General features: G+C 34.2%; 1 pseudogene; it reads left to right on the top strand.

Moving 5' to 3' along the window:
* Nucleotides 1–5,713: 5,713 nt before the first annotated feature.
* LOC120214855 lies at nucleotides 5,714–8,671 on the top strand (annotated as a pseudogene).
* The last annotated feature ends 1,360 nt before the right edge of the window (nucleotides 8,672–10,031 follow it).

Raw genomic sequence — 10,031 nt, 5'->3', positions numbered from 1 at the left:
AATCCAAATTTAACCACTATTCGGTTTGGAGAATATTCTCATTTCAGCATCACCAGCTCCATACTTCTCCAAAAATTACATGTCTCGTGTCTTTACAAATTTCTCAAAGGAAATTATTTATAAGGCAAAACATTTACAATTATTTTCACCTTAGTTTTCAGGAACTGTATAATATTACCCCACATAGGAATAAATGATTTCATATTTCCATATGAACCAAATATCATACACGCATTATCTCTCATACCGAAATTTCAATGTTCATAACATTATAAACATGTCACTTCTTGATTATAGCATGTGTAAACATTTAAAAAAGACTAACATTTATATAGCTATTAACAAATATTTATATAACCATTTAATAAATCGTCCAACCTAGTATTGAAATTTAAAACATTTAGATCATAATGTCTATAATCAACATTCATGTATAAGATTAAATGTCATGAAACAGTAAATATTTACATGTAAGTTTCAAGTAAACTTTAATACACAACTTTATTGCATTTAAATTGAATTAATCATGCACAACCTTAATTCATGTTTAAATGTTTCTATGCATTAATCATTGTTATACGATTTTTCCATTACCAGCCTCTATCGATTCCAACGATTTTTCTATTAATTGTTGGACATGTGTTCGTTTGAACTTTTATTTTCAACAATAATAGTTGAAACTCTATCGCGTTTTGCAACCATATGTCTAAATTGTTGGAAAATAGACTGTTGCAAAACGAGGCATTAACATTGACTGGAAAAATATATAATGAAATATATAAACAAAGAATTGATTAACAGTTTCGTAATATTAACCACTGCCTTAAAAACGAATTCGTTTCGATGTGTGTAATCGCTACAATGAACGAATGAGCCCCTAAGGTTAGCACGACTCTCCAAATTTTGTATACTCGAAAGATGGAGTGGACTCTGTGGTACTGCTCTTCTCTCAACTCAAAACAACACTCCTAACAAGTTTATGAAATCCAAAGAGAGTGTTTCTAAAGCAAACAATTATTTAGGGGATATTTAGAATTAGTAAAATTGCCTACTATTTATAGGTTAAACAGTGAGGGTAAAACTGCCATTCTATTCAACAACATTAATATTCTATTTAAAACAAAATTAAATATAAATAAATGTTTTAATTCTGAGCATTAACAATATTTGGTTGGTTTAGAGAAGCTTCGTCTTTACAGGATGTACATTTAGGGGGTGTTTGGTTCAAGGATTGTGAGATTCCCATGGGATAGGAATCCGACATTCCCATGTTTGGTTGGCCGGAAATCTCATTCCTAGTAATGTTTTATTACCAATAGTAGATTTTTTGGGGTATATTACCGGGAATGTCATTACCTCCCTTCCCTTAGGTATTGTAACATTACCGGCGTTTTGGACTAAAATGACCTTAAATTTTTATTTTTTTCAAAAATATCATTCTTCTGTCATTGAATAATAAAAATTCTACGAAGGTTAAATTACAAATTTATCCTTAAATTATTTTAGATTTACAAAAAAAAGTCTATAATTAAAATTTTATATGAAGTTCAGGGGTTACAAAAAATTTTACCATTTCATTAAACCTTTTTTATATTTTAAATTTTGTAAAAAAAAATTATATAAATATTATGAATTTAATTTTTTTAAAAAAATATATAAATATTTTACAATTTGTATTAGAGAAAATAACCTCAGTGACCAAAAATCCCATATAATATACGATTTTGACCAATTTTTTTTTGGATTTGCCAAAATGACCAACAAAATCGCAATGCGATTTCTAATTCGCAACGCGATCTCCAGTATCGCAAATTCGCGCTGCATTTCGCATTGCGATAGTTGAAAATCGCGTTGCGATTTTCCATTTCGCGTTGCGATTTTCCATTTCGCGTTGCGATAGTTGAAAATATCGCGTTGCGGTTTTCCATTTCGCGTTGTGATAGTCTACAGTGTCGTTGCGATTTTCCATTTCGCGTTGCGATAGTCTACAGTGTCGTTGTGATTTTCCATTTCGCGTTGCGATAGTCTACAATGTCGTTGCGATTTTCCATTTCGCGTTGCGATAGTTTTAAAAATGGTATTGCATTTGTTTCTTAAGAATTTTCTCTAAAAAGATCATATCCGCGCGGACGTGTCGAAGACACGTATTACCACGATCACGACCACGACCACGACCCGAGATGAGACGGCGGCGGCGCGCGAGAGTCCCCCTTGTTCTCTTTCACTCAACAAGGAAGTGCAAAATCCAAACCTTAAATACCATTCTCAATAGTGTTTCCAAAACTATGTGGGATTGAACATTACCAACACTTAGATAATAGAGTATATTTATACAATGTTCAGCTCATTAATATGGTAAATCCTATAGTAGTTTCAGCTTTTTATACATTCAAAGATAAGCCAAATTCTATATATTTAGTCTTTGCATTTTATTCGACTTAAATAATTACGTGTTGATATATAAAAAGATAGCGAGATCAAGATAATTTGTTTAATGAATTATGTTGTACAATGATTAGACTTAAGAGTAGAGAGAGGATGGTGAGGTGCTTGAAGGAGAGGTAGTGATTAGTAATTGAGTGAGACTAATGATCCTGAATGTTATGCTTGATGATCTTTCAAAATATTTAAAGAGACTCTATTATCTATGAATTAATAAAATAATTTATGAGTTGAACATTGTATAAATATCTCTTCCTCATAGATTTTCTTATGTGATCTAGTTTGATATGATACTGTAAGATCCGTGATATTACTATTGGGAATGCTCAATCCCACATAGTTTTGGAAACAATATTGGGAATGGTATTTAAGGTTTGGATTTTGCACTTCCTTGTTTAGTGAAAGAGAATAAGGGGGACTCTCGCGTGCCGTCGTCGCCGCTGTCTCGTCTCGTCTCGAGTCGTGGTCGTGGTCGTGGTAATACGTGTCTTCGATACGTCCGCGCGGATACTACCTTTTTAGAGAAAATTCTTAAGAAACAAATGCAATACCATTTTTAAAACTATCGCAACGCGAAATGGAAAATCACAACGACACTGTAGACTATCGCAACGCGAAATGGAAAATCGCAACAACACTGTAGACTATCGTAACACGAAATGGAAAACCGCAACGACACTGTAGACTATCGCAACGCGAAATGGAAAATCGCAACGACACTGTAGACTATCGCAACGCGAAATGAAAAACCGCAACGCGATTTTCAACTATCGCAACGCGAAATGGAAAACCGCAACGCGATTTTCAACTATCGCAACGTGAAATGGAAAATTGCAACGCGATTTTCAACTATCGCAACGAGAAATACAGCGCGAATTTGCGATACTGGAGATCGCGTTGCGAATTAGAAATCGCATTGCGATTTCGTTGGTCATTTTGGCAAATCCAAAAAAATTGGTCAAAATCGTATATTATATGGGATTTTTGGTCACTGAGGATTTTCTCTTTGTAATATTATACAAATATATAATAAGGACAATTGGGTCAAATATACATTCTAATAATCTTTTATTCATTTAACCAAATACGATAATCTTACATTCCTGCTAAACCAACCAAACACAAAATACAACATTCCAGTAATCCTATTCACTGGTAATCTTTTATTCCCACTGGTAATCTTACATTCCGTGAACCAAACGTACCATTAAGGGAAAAGAGGGTTTGATTGAGGTTTTCTTCTCTTTTCGTTATGCTGTAGACAGTCACAAATTTGAAACTAAGGTTAGTAATAAAAAAAATACTTGACATTACAAAGATAACGACAGTGTGACTAAAAAAATTTAATGTATAAAGTCCAGTTATTAAATTGAAAACTTTTAAACTTAAGTGACCAAAATTGAAGTGAGAAGAAAGTTAAGTGATGATTTATGTAGTTTATTCATTTTTATAATATTTTGATAAAATTTAACGATCATTTAATAAAAATAGTTTTGGTTGTATTTTCGATTCTTCAAAGTTTTGTCGTAATTAATTCGGGTCGACCTGTGTCACATATTTGACTTTGGTGAGTGAGTCTCTCAGTAGGAATTTTCTGCGTAGACAAGACTTTGAACTCAAGACTACTTAAACGATACTAAAATTGTTTTCCACTTGAACCAACTCCGTTGATGATCAATCGATAAATTTAATGATTATGCTATTCTTTTTTAAATTTTAGTGATTAAAATACTCATTTAAGCATAGTTTAGTGACCTCATCCTAAAGTTTATTAAGTTATTATTGACTTTTATTAAATTTATCAAATTTTATACTTATTATAACATTGTTATAATCATTTTGTAAATATAGATAAATTTAATGATTTTGTAATTTTTGAAAATTTAATAACTAAAATGATTATTTAAACATAGTTCAGTAACCTCTTTCATACTTTACCCTTAATCAAAAGATTAACGTTTAAATATTTGAAAAACACAGGGATTAAAAGCACAATTAGACTGGGACATAACGCTGTAGAAACTTCAATGGCTTTTCACTTCTTCCTTTAAGATTTAGAAAAACCTCATATAAATAGGCATGTAAATGAACTGAACGTTCAACGAACCGTTCATGAACCGTGCGGTGGGAAGTTCGTTTATGTGCGTTTATTTATTAAATGAACGAACATGAACAAGATTTTTTGTTCGTTTAATTAAATGAACAAACATGAACATAGGTCTCGTTCGTTCATTTACGTTCGTGAACGTTCGGTTATATTCGTTTATGTTCGTTCGATTATGTTCGTTTATGTTCATTCATTTATCTTTAACACAATCTTCTTAAATCAATTTTGGTGACCAATTTGTAAGTATCTTAAAAATATTAATCTGATATTCTGATGACCAACTCCATAATTAACCCAATTTTATTTGGAGATTAAATCCAATATGTTAACCTGTGAGGCACCTCGCACTTATATTCATTTTCTCCCTTTTTTCCCAAACCTTATTGTTCACTGGAAAGTGGAGACGATCTATGAAAGATTCAAAACAAGTTATATTATAGTGCAATATGAAGTTTTACAGGTCTGTTTTCATCTCTTTCTCTGTTTTATTTGACTTAATAGTTGATATGTAAAGTTATTGTGGGTATCTTCACATCTAAAACTCAAGAAAACATAATATTTCTTTCTAGAAATAGATGGGAAGATAAAGGTAAAAATCGGAAGTATATGAGCATCAGTAAAAAGAAAATATATAGAATTTGCCAGAAAACAAAACAAAGGTTTCTATTCAATTTCTGAAAAAGAGTGTAATAGCGGAAATTGATTGTTCATATGTAATCATGGAACACTAAGATAAATGTTATAGCGTTAAATTAAAGTCGTGTGAATCATTTAATATCTTTAAAAGATAGATCGAAATATTTAATATCTTCAAACATTTCATCACTGCTAATAAGCTCTTACACTATTTATCACTGTAGATTTGGTTGATTTGCATTGTCGATTATTTTTCATAAAAGAACAATGGAAGGTAGGGTCTCCAACGTTTATGTTCGTTTATGTTCGTGTTCATTTATGTTCGTGTTCGTTTATGTTCGTTTATTTATTAAATGAACGAACATGAACAAGTTATATTCCTTAATAAACGAACATGAACAAAAAAAATTTTGTTCGTTTATGTTCGTTTATTTTTTAAATGAACGAACATGAACATACCTTCGTTCGTGTGTGTTCGATTCGTTTACATGCCTCCAAATAAACCCTAGCTTTCGCAATTTTCACGACATGCCCTTCCGAAACCTCCATCTTCATCGTAATCTCTCTATTCTCTTTCGTCTCCAACTGACGCCTCCCTCGTAGACGAAGTTTTAATTTTCCTCAAGCATCACCCTAACCTGTTGAATTCCCTCTCTTCCAATTTCACCCCTGAAGCAACTTCGTTTTTACTCCTCAAGTCCCAAAACGATCAAACCCTAATCCTAAAATTCATAAAATGGGCGCAACCCCACCCGTTTTCCACCCCTCGCTGCAAATGTATCGCCCTCCACATCCTCACCAAATTCAAGCTCTACAAATCAGCACAGTCCCTCGCCGAAGACCTCGCCAGCCGTACATCCGATCCGAAGGGCGATTTCGTCTTTCAATGCCTCAAGGAAACCTACCATTCGTGTGCTTCAAGCTCCTCTGTTTTCGACTTGGTGGTAAAATCTTATGCCCATTTGAAATTCATCGATAAGGCTCTTAACATTGTTAATTTATCTAAACTCAATGGTTTCATGCCTGGGGTTTTATCTTACAATGCTATTTTGGATGCTGTGATTAGATGTAGAAAGCCCGTTACATTTGCTGAAGAAGTTTTTGAGGAGATGATCAAAAATGGGATTTCACCAAATGTGTTTACTTATAACATTTTGATTCGGGGTTTTTGCTTGGCGGGAATTTGAGTATGGGTTTGGGATTTTTCAGTGAGATGGAAAAAGAGGGTTGTTTGCCTAATGTGGTTACTTATAATACATTGATTGATGCACACTGTAAGTCAAATAAGATTGATGATGCATTTAAGATGTTTACGGAAATGGCATTGAAGGGTTTGAAGCCGAATTTGATTACTTATAATGTAATCATCAATGGATTGTGTAGAGAAGGTAGGATGAAGGAGACAAATGAGGTGCTTCAGGAGATGAGTTGGAAGGGTTTCATTCCGGATGAGGTAACTTATAATACGCTTGTAAATGGACACTGTAAAGATGGTAATTTTCATCAAGCGCTTGTTTTGCATGCAGAGATGGTGAGGAATGGCTTGACTCCCAACGTCATTACATATACTTCGTTGATTAATAGTATGTGCAAGGCTGGGAATATGAACAGAGCTATTGAGTTCTTTGATCAGATGCATGTTAGAGGACTTCGACCAAACGAAAGAACTTATACTACTTTGATAAATGGGTTTTGCCAGCGAGGACTTTTAAACAAAGCTTTTTGGGTACTAAATGAGATGGTCAGGAATGGATTTTCACCTTCGCTAGTCACTTATAATGCTCTTATTAATGGGCATTGTATGTTGGAAGGGTAGAAGAGGCTTTAAAAATGATAGAAGATATGGTAGGAGAAGGGTTAGCTCCAGACATTGTAAGTTATAGTACAATTATTTCTGGATTTTTTATATGCCGTGATTTGCAGAACGCATTCCAAATGAAGCGGGAGATGATTGAGAAAGGAGTTAAACCAGACGCAGTTACATATTCATCACTGATTCAGGGTCTGTGTGGCAGAGTAGACTTGCTGAAGCATGTGATCTTTTCCAGGAGATGCTGAGTGCAGGTGTGACTCCCGATGAATTTACGTATACTGTGTTAATATATGCTTATTGCAGAGAGGGGGATATAAAGAAGGCTTTTCATTTACATGATGAAATGGTTCAGAAGGGCTTCCTTCCTGATGTTGTTACCTATAGTGTGCTTATCAATTGTCTTAATAAACAAGCTAGGACAAGGGAAGCAAAAAGGCTTTTGCTCAAATTGTTTTATGATGAGTCCGTCCCAAGTGATGTCACATATAATACGCTGATAGAGAACTGTGGCAATATTGAATATAGAAGTGCTGTAGCTCTTATAAAGGGATTTTGTATGAAGGGTTTGATGAATGAAGCCGATCGAGTTTTTGACTCGATGCTTCAGAGAAACCATAATCCTGATGAAGCTGCATATAATGTTATCATACACGGTCATTGTAGAGGTGGAAATATTCAGAAAGCATATGATCTGTACAAGGAAATGGTGAAATTGGGTTTTCTTCCTCATACTGTGACTGTTATTGCACTGGTTAAAGCACTATTCACGGTTGGTAAGACTGATGAGTTAAGTCATGTCATAGCAAACATACTTCAAAGCTGTAAGGTTACTGATGCTGAGCTTGCTAAAGTACTTCTTGAAATAAATCATAAAGAAGGGAACATGGATATGGTTTTCAATGTGCTAACAGAAATGGCCGAGGACGGCCTCCTTCCAAAAAGTGGCTGAACTGCATATATGCTGGGATCAAGGACTTGCATGTTATTTGCCATTTACATAGAGGAGATCATAAAGGAAGCAGACTGAATTGCATAGCTTTCCTGGTTTTTGCAATACATTGAAAAATGAACCAAGCTGGTGTTATCTACTACTGTCATAGAAAAATGACTGGTATTCCTTTTCTGGGATTGCACCACTGTTACAGCAACTCAAAGGTCTATTATGCTGCACATGCTTAACTTGAATGCAAGCGTGTAACAACAAAACTTGTGGAAAGTAATTCTACTGCATTTTGTTTGAACTACTTTCTGCATCATTTGTGAACCACTACTGTCTACATTGATTCGGTAGTTATGTAACATGACAATTAGTTATATTGAGTTGGTAAAGGAGAATTGTGAACCTGCACACCCATTGTGTGGACTCCAAACCATGAGCTGGAGCATAAGTTTCATCAAGGGAATGCAACTGCTAAATTTCTGGTAAATCCCTTGGCTAAGGAAAGAAATGCTGGCGGTTCTTGACAAGGCACAAGTTACACAGTTATTGAGCAATCCTGTTTCTCCCTCGTTGACAAAATTCCAATGCGTAGAGGGCATTCAACAGTGCTGAACTTTCAAATTTTTAAAGTATTTGCACGTTCATTGGCAGTGTTCTTTTTAGGACAAAAATAATGTAATGCTTAACGTAAATTTGTTATGCTGGGGGTTACATTATTTGGTCAAACACCAATAGGGTCATTAGTTGCTTGAATTATATCTATAAGCCTTTATTAGTTCTGGTCCTCATGATGGGGTTCGACCATTCAACAAGTCTTTAATATGATTCCCTGTACAAAAAACAAGCAGCGTTGCCTACTTATACAAGCATCTTAGAATATTTCCCCATTTGTCATTGAGTGCAGCATGAAAAGAAAGATCTCATTGGCTGCCTGATAGTCCAACAAAATTCATTCAGGTTACTTCTTACAGCATTTACCTCGACTTCGGTGTTCAAAATTCGGTTTTAACCGAATTAACCGATCGAACTGAATTAGTTCGATTAATTCGGTCGGCCACCGGATTAATTAGATCAGGAAACGGTTAAAGATTTTTTTAGAATTCGGTTAACGGTTAATTCGGTTCGAAATCGGTTAATTAACTAAATTAACCTTTAAATATAATTATATTAAGAGGTCTAATCCATTTAAAATCCATTTAAAACCAAAATCAATATTAATTAATTAAAATAATATCAAAACTAAATGCAAAATGTTTGAATCAAATTAATTAGATATTATTTAAATTAATTGTAAATTGTTTTTTTAATTAAAAAAATATTAAATTCTAAAATTCTAAAAAATTTCGGTTAATTCGAAAATTAACCGAAATTTATTCGGTTCGGTTAATATTTTCGAAAAAAAATTCGGTTCGGTTAACGGTTAAAGAAAAAAAAAGTTCGATTAATTCGAAAATGATAGTTCGGTCGGTTCGGCCACCGAATTAACCGAATGAACACCCCTACGACTTCCTTCTCTAACATGCTTTGAATGTGTCGATTAGGGTACATTCAATTCCATCTACACTTAATGTAGGTCAATGAACATCCATTGCCTTTCCATGTGCCCTTAAGCATGACCTCTTGTTGTACATCTAGGCTTTCCAGGTCAACCATTTACGGCTATTTATACCAGGGGCCTCAGAAGCCATGTTCTCTGGAACATGGAAGGAGTATAACTAGTCGGAATGGCATTGATAAATGGCAGCATTAAACCATGATTATTGTTGATTTATAGGCAAGAAAACGCTTTACAAATTTCCTCTTACGGAGCCTAAGAAACATGTAATATGGGCATACTGCACTATGTTAGCATTTCCCTGGAAGTACATGAGTTAATCGAACGAAAACAGAAATCTGCAACCCCTCGACCAGTAGACAACGAAGATCATATAGTCAAATCTTTTCCTAAATCACCAGATTCATGGAACTCACAACCATGATGCATATATATTAATTGTCAATCAAAAAGAGAGAAAAACAAACTATCAAAATAGCAAATGAGTCATATGGGTACTGCTTGACCAATTCATCTCCTTTACCGGCGGTTTCTATAT

The sequence above is a fragment of the Hibiscus syriacus genome, unplaced genomic scaffold, assembly GCF_006381635.1.
Source record: "Hibiscus syriacus cultivar Baekdansim isolate YM2019G1 unplaced genomic scaffold, ASM638163v2 tig00110109_pilon, whole genome shotgun sequence".
NCBI lineage: Eukaryota > Viridiplantae > Streptophyta > Magnoliopsida > Malvales > Malvaceae > Hibiscus > Hibiscus syriacus.
The sequence above is the reverse complement of the archived record's forward strand: the minus strand, read 5'-3'. Positions and strand labels throughout refer to the sequence as shown.